We start from the raw sequence: 9,762 nt of genomic DNA, 5'->3' as shown, positions 1-9,762 counted from the left end.
GTGGGGGGCTTGAACCTTGGTCTTTGCTCACTGTAATGTGTGCATTCTATGAGCTGAGCCACCACCTGCCCCACTCTCCAATTTTTCTTTTTCTTTTCTTTTTTGTCTCCAGGGTTATTGCTGGGGCTCTGTGCCTGCCCTACAAATCCACTGCTCCTGGAGACTATTTTTTCCCTTTTGTTGCCCTTACTGTTTATCATGTTGTTGTTATTATTATTGCTGTTGTTACTGCTGTCATTGTTGTTGGATAGAACAGAGAGAAATTGAGAGAGAAGACAGAGAGGGGGAGAGAAAGCTGTAGACCTGCTTTACCGCTTGTGAAGCGAGCCCCCTGGAAGTGGGGAGCCAGGGTCTTGAACCGCGATGCTTACCTGGGTCCTTGCGCTTTGCACCATGTGCGCTTAATCTGCTGCTCTACCGCCGGGCCCTCACTCTCTCCAATTTTTCTAAGTTAAATATGGAATGATTTTTCTCTGCATCCTTGCCTCCTTTTCATAATCTTTTCCTTCCCTCTCCCTGTCTCTCCCTTTCTCTTTCCTTCTCTCTCTCTCTCTCTCTTCCCTTTCATCTCCTACTTTTGTTTTTCCATCAGAGGATTGCTTAGCTCTGCCTTATGGTGGTGTTGGAGAATTGAACCCGGGAACCTTGGTGCCTCTGGCATGAAAATCAGTTTGTATAATGATTGTGCAAGCTCCCCAACCCTTCTGTCCTTCTCTCTTTAAAAACCACTTTTGTCGTAAGAAAACAGACAAACTAAAATAAATCAGTCTGATTTTCCAAGGTAATAGAAAAATTTTTAGTAAGTGTATGGAATTACAAAAGACCATGAAAGCCCAAAACAGGTCTCAGAGGGAAGAGAATTGCTTCCTGACTTCAAACTACACATAAACAAACAATAATCAGGGGTCCAGGAAGTGGAACAGCATGTATTGCACCTGACTTGCAAACCTGACTTCGATTCCAGGCATCACATGTGCCAGAGTAATGTGCTGGTTCTCTTCTCCTTTCTCTCCCTCTGTCACGAATAAATAAATGGAGAGACAGAGAGAGAGAGAAACTATGATACTGGGACAAGAACAGATACACAAATTGTTAGGACATGGATGTAACTAGCATACAGGTGATGATGTAATTAGCATTGGGTTCAAAGAGTGTAGTACAAACTTGTGCAAAACCACAAGGGATTGTGGGTGTGCCATAACTTATTTAAGTGCTAGGATGCTATAATTCGGTCTCCTTTTCTCACCTCTCTTCTCCTGCACTCTCTTTTCTGGCTTCTCTTTTCCTGTGCTCTCTGTGCCTTCTAGGACCCCCACAGCCACTTCTCCCAGGACCTGTACACATGGAGCTCAGCTCTGGTAAAACAGCTGAAAAAACTCACACCTTGGGAGTTGGGCAGTGGTAGCACAGTGGTTAAGTGCAGGTGGCATAAAGCGCAAGGACTGGCATAAGGATCACAAGTAGTGAAGCAGGTCTGCAGGTGTCTATCTTTCTCCCCCTCTCTGTCTTCCTCTCCTCGCTCCATTTCTCTCTGTCCTATCCAACAACGACGACATTAATAACAACAACGATAATAACTACAACAATAAAACAAGGGCAACAAAAAAGGAAAATGAATAAATAAATATTAAAAAAAATAAAGTAAAAGACTCATACCTCTCTGGCCATAAGAGTAGCCAACCTTTGTCCCATTGCTTAATTTGCTGTACGTAAATAAAACTATTCTGTATCCCTGTGCTGTGTGTAATAAAGCTTTGTTTGTCTTAAACTCCACCAGGGGACCAGGTGGTGGTGAACCTGGTTGAGCATACATGTCACAGTGCTCAAGGACCTGGGTTCGAACCCCCAGTCCTCATCTGCAGAGGAAAAGCTTCACAAGTGAAGCCGGGCTGCAGGTCTCTCTCTCTCTCTCTCTCTCTCTCTCTCTCTGTTTCCCCATTCTTTTCAATATCTGGCTGTCTCTATCAAAATAAAAAGATAATTAAAAAAATTTTTAAAAAAACCCACACCTAGCCACCCCTGAAGTCTTTTAATTTTTAAATTACTACACAGACTAATGGAATAGGAAGTCTAGAAGCATCTACTTCTCCAAATTCACTTAAGTAATGGGTCCCTGTGAAGAGCCAATCAAAACCTTTATAACCTTTTATGGGAAAGCTTCTGTTGTCGAGTGACGTACAGGAAATACAGGGTGCTTCTCTTTAGTTTCACCTGAGGAAGCAGTGGTGCTAGCCTGAGCTGGTTTTCTTTTATTATTTTATTTATTTATTTATTTATTTATTTATTTATTTATTTTAAAAAAGGAAACATTGACAAAACCATAGGGTAAGAGGGATACAATCCATACAATTCCCACCACTAGAACTCCATATCCCATCTCCTTCCCTATAGCTTTCCTATTCTTTAACCCTCTGGGAGTATGGACACAAGGTCACTGTGGGATGCAGAAGGTGGAAGGTCTGGCTTTTGTAATTGCTTTCCCGCTGAACATGGGTGTTGACTGGTCGATCCATATTCCCAGCCTGTTTCTCTCTTTTCCTAGTAGGGTGGTGGGTTGGGGAAGCAGAACTCCAGGGCACATTGGTGGGGTTGTCTGTCCAGGAAAGTCTGGTTGGCATCTGAAACCTGATGGCTGAAAAGAGTTAACATACAAAGCCAAACAAATTGTTGACCAATCATGGACCTAAAGGCAGGAATAGTGAAGGAAGCAGACTGCAGTGATTCCATGACAGACTCCAAAAACTGCAGAAATAAGATAAGTTGAGCATTAAGAAAGGCATCTCCAGAGAGATACAGACTGTTAAACATTTCCCCATATTTCCCCCATGTGTGTAAAGAAGATAACCGCAAGGACGAACTTGTCATGCTAAGCTTACCTATATATACCTTGTAGTGCTGGGGTTCGGGGTTGAGCACCTGGAGCTGCAGTGTCTGTGTCCATGCATAGTCTCCACCCTAGTCTGGCTAGCAATAAAGATTCTGTGCTTTTGCATTACTCTCGTCTCTTGGTGTCTTCCTTGGATAGCCGGATCCAGCAATAGTGCAGATGAAGAGTTGGGGGGGGGTCTTCATTTTGTAGATAGCTAGTAGGCATATTTTAGTTATATTCCAAAGGGCCTGTGGCTATAGTAGTTTTTTTTTTTTCCCCTGAGCCTGAAATCTGTTATGCAAGTAGATCAAAGTTATTGTCTGGAGATGGTGTCATGGCTGGAAAAGGAACAGAAAGCTGGATCAGGGAAGAGAGTAGCTCCCAAATATGGGAAAGGGGTATATATATTGTTGACTGTAAACCCCATCTATTTGATTTGGTCTGGGGCTCATATTCAGCTTAGGAGCCTATGTGACCACTGCATCCCTGTAGATATGATCTCACATTCTGTGGTCACATGAGTAGGAACATTTCAAGCTGCCCCAATATCAGGACCCATCTTCCTCAGATGTAGCATAAAGTATGCTGTCCATTCTTTCTTTGGAGGATGGAACATTCTCTACCGTTGTTGATCCAAGTTGAGGGAAAGGTCCTATGGGGGTCCCACAAAGGAGTCTTGGTTTTCTTTTATATACAGACTCTAGCTCAAATCCCTCATTCTTGAAGTCTAAAGGGAGATTTGATTTTTTTTTTTTTTGTCTCCAGGGTAATCACTGTGGTTCCGTGCCTGCCCTACCAGTCCACTGCTCTTGGAGGCCATTTTTTTTCCATTTTGCTATTGTTGTTGGATAGGACAGAGAGAAATTGAAAGAAAGGAGGGGAAGACAGAGAAGGGGTGAGAAAGAGAGACACCTGCAGACCTGCTTCACCACTTGTGAAGCGACTCCCCTGCAGGTGGGGAGCCAGGGCTCGAACCAGTTTCCTTATGCCAGTCTGTGCGCTTTGCACCATGTGTGCTTAACCCACTGCACTACCACTTGGCCCAGGAGATTTGATTTTTATTCATTTTAGAACTAAAAACTTGTGAGCTAGAGAATGGACAGATATGCGGTATGTGTATGTGTGTGCGTGTGTGTGTGTGTGTTGTTGTGTGTGGAGAGTTGAATGTGAGAGAGTTCAATGCCCTGAAATCTCTAGCCACTCCTAGTTGACTGTCCCACCCCAACCCAACTTCTGGGACCCCATCCATCCCCTTTGTTCATGTTATATTCACACATTCCTTTAGTAGTCTTACTCTTGTTATAAGGAAATATAGTGAGACTAAATTTTGAAGAGGAAGACTTTTTTTTTTCCTGCTAAGGATCCCAGTAAGATGTTTCCAAATAATGAACTGGCTTTGCACCAAAGCAGCAGACTCTGGGGGAGGAGGGGAAGGAGGCACCTAGAGGGGGCTTTGGGGTCCTGGTGAGTGATGGTGGGGAAGGACCCAAGTTTGGGCTGAGAGTGCTTTGCAGACACTCAGCACAGAGAGATGAAAACTTGCACTCAGGCGTCAGTAACTGTACTGCAAACCATCACCCCCTCCCCTAATAAAGTGATTTGAAAGAGCAGAAAAAAAAAAGGAAATTGGCAAGTGGCTATAGCTATATCAGTGAAGCAGTATGTCCACTGTACCTACAGGAAGGTTCATTTTATTTATTTGTTCCTTTATTTATTGCTACCAAGGTTATCACTGGAGCTTGGTGCTAGCACTACAAATGCACCATTCCTGGTGGCCATCTTTTCTTTTTTTCTTTTCTCTTCTTTCCCTTTCTTTTCTCTTCTTTTCTTCTATCTTCTTTTCTTTTCTTTCTCTATTTTATTTGCTAGGACAGAGAAAGATTGAGGAGGGAAAGAGAAGGTAGAGAGGAGGAGAAAAAGATAAACATCTGCAGACCAGCAGCATTACTCATGAAGTGTCCCCCCTGCAGATGGGAGTGGGGGCTTGAACTAGGGTCTTGAACATGGTAATGTCTGCACTTAGTAGGGTGTTCCACCGCTGCCCCAATGATTCCTTTACTTTATTTATTTTATGGGAGTAATAGGTGGGGAATAGCAGGCATCCAGCCTGTCTCTCAGGCTGCTAGTTTCTCGTTTTTTAACCTAGCTGATTTTATATGTTCATGGAGGAGGGTAGCAGATAGTAGTGATCGCTGACAATTTTGTTTATTTATTTATTTTTAAATGTATTTGCTTCTGAAGTGACTTTGATTTACATGTCTAAAATATTTTAAAAGTACAGTTTATCACCTTTTAAAAATAATTAATTTTATTTTAGTGAGGTGATACAGAGAGAAACACAGAGAGAAAGACCAATGCACTGCTAAGCTCTGGTTTATGGTGGTGCTGGGGACTGAACCTGGAATCTCAGAGCCTCCGACATGAGAATCTTTTGCCAAACCATTATGCTGTCTCCTCAGCCCCAGTTTCTCATCTTGTCAGGGTGCATTTCCTGGCACTGGACAGTGGTTCACTCTGTAGAGCTTACATCTTAACAATGTTTAAGAATCTGAGTTCAAGCCCTTGGTCCCCACTTGTAGGGGGAAGACTTCATGAGTGCAGAAGCAGTACTGTAGATCTCCCCCACCCCAACTCCCTTTGCTCCTAGCTTCTCTTTTCCTGTATGCAAAAAATAAATAACATATTAAAATATTTCTTTTTAAAAAGGGAAACTCAAAGCAGAATCTGACTGAGTTTGGAGTAGGACACCAAAGTAAAAATCTCTGGGTGGAGGGTGAGGGTAGACATTTAGCTTCACTGTGTGTGTGTGTGTGGGGGGATGGATATGGTGGGAATGGTGTTAATCTACACTCCTATTAAGTTACAGACTCAAAAAAAATGTATTTCCCTATCACCCCTCCCCCTTAGAGCCAGTATGGTGGCAACAAAGTCCAGTGAACAGCACCCCTATGAATACCCCCCACCTCCCTTTGTTAGCCTTAATTCTGCATTCTTTTTTAAAATTTTTATTCATTTCCCCTTCTAATGCCCTTGTTGTAGTTATTGATGTCATCATTGTTAGATAGGAAAGAGACAATTGGAGAGAGGAGGGGAAGACAGAGAGAGGGAGAGAAAGGTAGACGACACCTGCAGACCTGCTTCGCCGCCTGTGAAACAACCCCCCTGCAGGTGGGGAGCCAGGGGCTCAAACCAGCATCCTTGCCCTGCTCCTTGCACTTGGCGCCACCTGTGCTTAACCTGCTGTGCTACAGCACTACTCTCTCAATTCTGCGTTCTGAGTCTGGTCTTTTGGGCTTTGCTTGCTTCCCGTGCTTTGTTTGCTTACACCTGAGGTGAGATAATTTTATATATTCACTTTATGAATATATGCTTTAAATGACCTATAAAACATCTTTATTAACTTTTCCACTGTTATAACACATTTTATTATTTTATTTCCTGTTATAATACATTTTATTAGTAACCTAATTTCTTTATTGGGTTACTAATGGTTTACAGTCTACAGTAAAATACAATAGTTTGAACATGTGTAACATTTCCCATTTTTCCACATAACAGTACAGCCCTTACTACCTTACTAGGTCCTCCTCTGCTATCATGTTCCAGGACCATTTCTGTGAATCTCTTGCGGCCTTCCTCCCCAAATCTCATTTTTGTGAACATGCTTCGGACTGCTGTGTGGAGGCTTTTATAGTTCTTTTATTTTAATTAACTAATTAATTTTTTAAAATGTCTTTATCGGGGGAATAATGTTTTACAGTCAACAGTAAATACAATAGTTTGTACGTGTATAACATTTCTCAGTTTTCCCCATAACAATATAATCCCCACTAGGTCCTCTGTCATCCTTTTCCAGGACGTGTACTAAGTCTATAGTTCTACTGAGTCTTCAAACTGCTGTCTTTACACTTTTGTGGGTGACTTTCCCTGCCTGTACTTGCCACATGGTTCTTGTTTCTCTTTGTTTGCTGGGCCTGAGACTACACAGTGGCAGAAGACCATTGTCCTTGGAGTTGATGTGAAACCACAGGTCAGACCTGAGGCCAGCATAGGTGACGTGAGCAGCTGAGCTGAGAGCCCAGCAGAGCACGCAGATGGCTACGGCACTGGGACTTGGGTTGCTTCCCAGGCCACATCTTCATTCTTTAAATAGTTGAGTATATAGACTACAACTTCTTTTTTCAGTTGTTGACTGTCTAACACTTTGGCTGGTTACATGTATTGACTGTTTTAATGATAAGTAATGCTGCTGTAAGTATAGAGGCACAAATTCTCCCCTCCTTCTTTCCCTTGTTCCTTCCTTCCTTCTTTCTTCCCTTCCTTCCTTCCTTCCTCCCTATTTTTTCCTCTTTCTCTCTGTCTTTCTCTTTTTCTATTTTTGTTGTATAAAGCTTTCTGATCTGATGTAGTTCTATGTACTTGCTTTTGTTTTTCTTGTCACTGGAGTTGGGTTTCTAAATACATCTCTGAGGTCAAAGTCTAGGACTACATCTTCCCCGCATTTTTTGTTATAGTTTCAGGGTTTATGTCCAGATCTTTAATCCATTTGACTTAATATATTTTTTTGGTATGAAGTTTAATAGTGATCTAGTTTGTAGTTGCCCAATTTTACCAACATTCTCTTTTGGTCCCTGACATTTCACTACTCTGAGTTAACTCCCTTTACTACCATACAAAAAGAGAGACAAGGGCTGACAAGATAGCTCGCTTGAACAGTGTGATTGATTTGTCATGGTCTGAGTCTGCCTCCCATCGCACCAAGGGGAGTCCCAGTGCTGTTGTTTTGGTATTGTTTCTGTTTCTGTCTTTCTGAAAAAAAAAAAATTTTTTTTTAACCTGAAGTGGTCAAGCCCCAATGACAACAACAGTAACCACGAAGAGAGAGTGAGAGACGGAGAGAGGAAGAGAAGGGAAGATACCACAGCTCAAAAGCTTCTTTTCCTATGATGGGGACAGAGCTCAAACAATGCAGGCTGGATGTGAGGGCGATCTGGCTGCGACATCTGTCACCCCATTGATCGCCAGGGTTGATTCGGCTGATCTGGCTGGCTAGACGGGTGTCCCCTTCCTCCCTCACCGCTCCATGTGAGTCCCTCCCGAAGCTGCTGCGCGCTCCGTCGAAGAGGACGGCCTTCCCCGAATAGAGACGGACAGGTCTTTGGTCGAGGGTGTACGAGTAGCTGCGCTCCCCTGCCAGAACCTCCAAACAAGCTCTCAAACAATGCAGGCTTTCTACCAGGCGAACTGTTTGGCTGGCCCCCAACACCATTTGTTGAAGAGGCTTTCTTTTGTTTGTTGTATGGTCTTGATGCATTTACCATAAATTAAATGTCCATATGTATATAGAATGATTTCTCATTCCTCCAATAAAAATTTACTTATTTATGAGAAAGAGAGAGAAGGAGAAAGAAAAAGAGAGGAGAAAGAGAGAGAGAGAGGGGAGTCGGACTGGCATAAAGATCCCGGTTTGAGCCCAGGCCCTCCACCTGCAGGGGAGTCGCTTCACAGGCGGTGAAGCAGGTCTGCAGTTGTCTATCTTTCTCTCCCCCTCTCTGTCTTCCCCTCCTCTCTCCATTTCTCTCTGTCCTATCCAACAACAATGACATCAACAAAATGACATCAATAACAACAACAATAATAACTACAATAAGTGCAACAAAAGGGAATAAATAAATAAAATTTAAAAAATCTTTAAAAAAAAAAGAAAGAAAGAGAGAGAGAGAGAGAGAGAAAACCAAAACATCACTTTAACATATGCAAATGCTGGGGACCAAACTCAGGACATTGTGTTTGAGAATCCAGTGCTTTATGCCCTGTTCTACGGCCCAGGCCTTATTTCTGCCATGTCTGACTTACTGGTTGAAATGACCCAAGGGAAATGTTCATTGTTTCCTAGGGGTTGATTTACCCTTTGACTTAGCTGAGCTCTGTAATGTAACAGTTATGAACCTGCCATTGGGAGGTGCTGTTTGCTGGCATTTTCTTAATTCCAAGAAAGGGGAGGAGATGATATCAACAGGAAATATCACCTGTAACCCGGATCTAATGTCCTTCACCCCCCTCTTTTAGAACAGGGGCTTCACTTCTGGGGAGACATTTTGAGACAGAAAGTGAGAGAGGCCTAGAGACAGAGCAGCCAGAACACCAAGTACTTCCCTAGTGCCACAGAGCCTTCAGGATCATCCCATTGGGAATCTTCTTTGGAAGTTCGAACCAGCAACCAGTTTCAACTTCTTTAAAACTTTGTTTTCAGGCTGTTTCCTGGACACCATTTACTTCCAGAGCATCGGTGGAATTTGATCTGAAAGTAAGTCATTAACTGGGGTCCCATGATCTGCTTTAAGTCAGTGGAACTTGTAAACACATCTGTTGCCAGTAATGGCACTGCTCTGTTTGTACTTGCTAGACATGTAAGGAGGAGTGAAAGTTTATGAAGCTCCAGGAAGGTTCCAGCTTTTTTCTAGCAGAAAAATTTGACGGATTATTAAGGCAAAAGATAAAAATCTTCAGGAAACTACAAGGCAAATATATGATGTTAGAGTAGGAAATAATTTTCTTTTTTTTAATTAGTTAATTAGTGATTTAATAATGATTGACAAGATTGTGGAATAAGAGGGGTACATTTCCACACAATGCCCATCCCCAGAGCTCCATATCCAATCCCCTTCCTTGATAGCTTCCCAATTCTTTATCCCTCTGGGAGTGTGGGCCCAGGATCATGGGGTGCAAAAGGTGGAAGGTCTGGCTTCTGTAACTGCTTCTCTGCTGAACATGGGTGTTGGCAGGTAGATCCATACTCCCAGCCTGTTTCTTTCTTTTTTATTTTATAAGTTTTTATTTATAAAATGGAAATATTGACAGGACAATAGGATAAGAGGGGTACAATTCCACAC

General features: G+C 42.6%; 1 protein-coding gene and 1 long non-coding RNA gene across 3 annotated transcripts in view; both read left to right on the top strand.

Annotated features, from left to right (window-relative positions):
* Positions 1-9,762, top strand: part of LOC132539405 (uncharacterized) — a 211,673-nt gene that overhangs the window by 149,721 nt on the left and 52,190 nt on the right. The gene's annotated exons all lie outside the window — the stretch shown is intronic.
* The window catches only part of LOC103111249 (caspase-10), a 37,675-nt gene continuing 36,853 nt past the window's right edge, over positions 8,941-9,762 (top strand). Inside the window, exon 1 of the mRNA XM_016187022.2 lies at positions 8,941-9,176. The gene's annotated coding sequence lies outside the window, so the exon portion shown is untranslated. The remainder of the gene's footprint in view (positions 9,177-9,762) is intronic.

The sequence above is a fragment of the Erinaceus europaeus genome, chromosome 7, assembly GCF_950295315.1.
Source record: "Erinaceus europaeus chromosome 7, mEriEur2.1, whole genome shotgun sequence".
NCBI classification, from domain to species: domain Eukaryota; kingdom Metazoa; phylum Chordata; class Mammalia; order Eulipotyphla; family Erinaceidae; genus Erinaceus; species Erinaceus europaeus.
The sequence above is the reverse complement of the archived record's forward strand: the minus strand, read 5'-3'. Positions and strand labels throughout refer to the sequence as shown.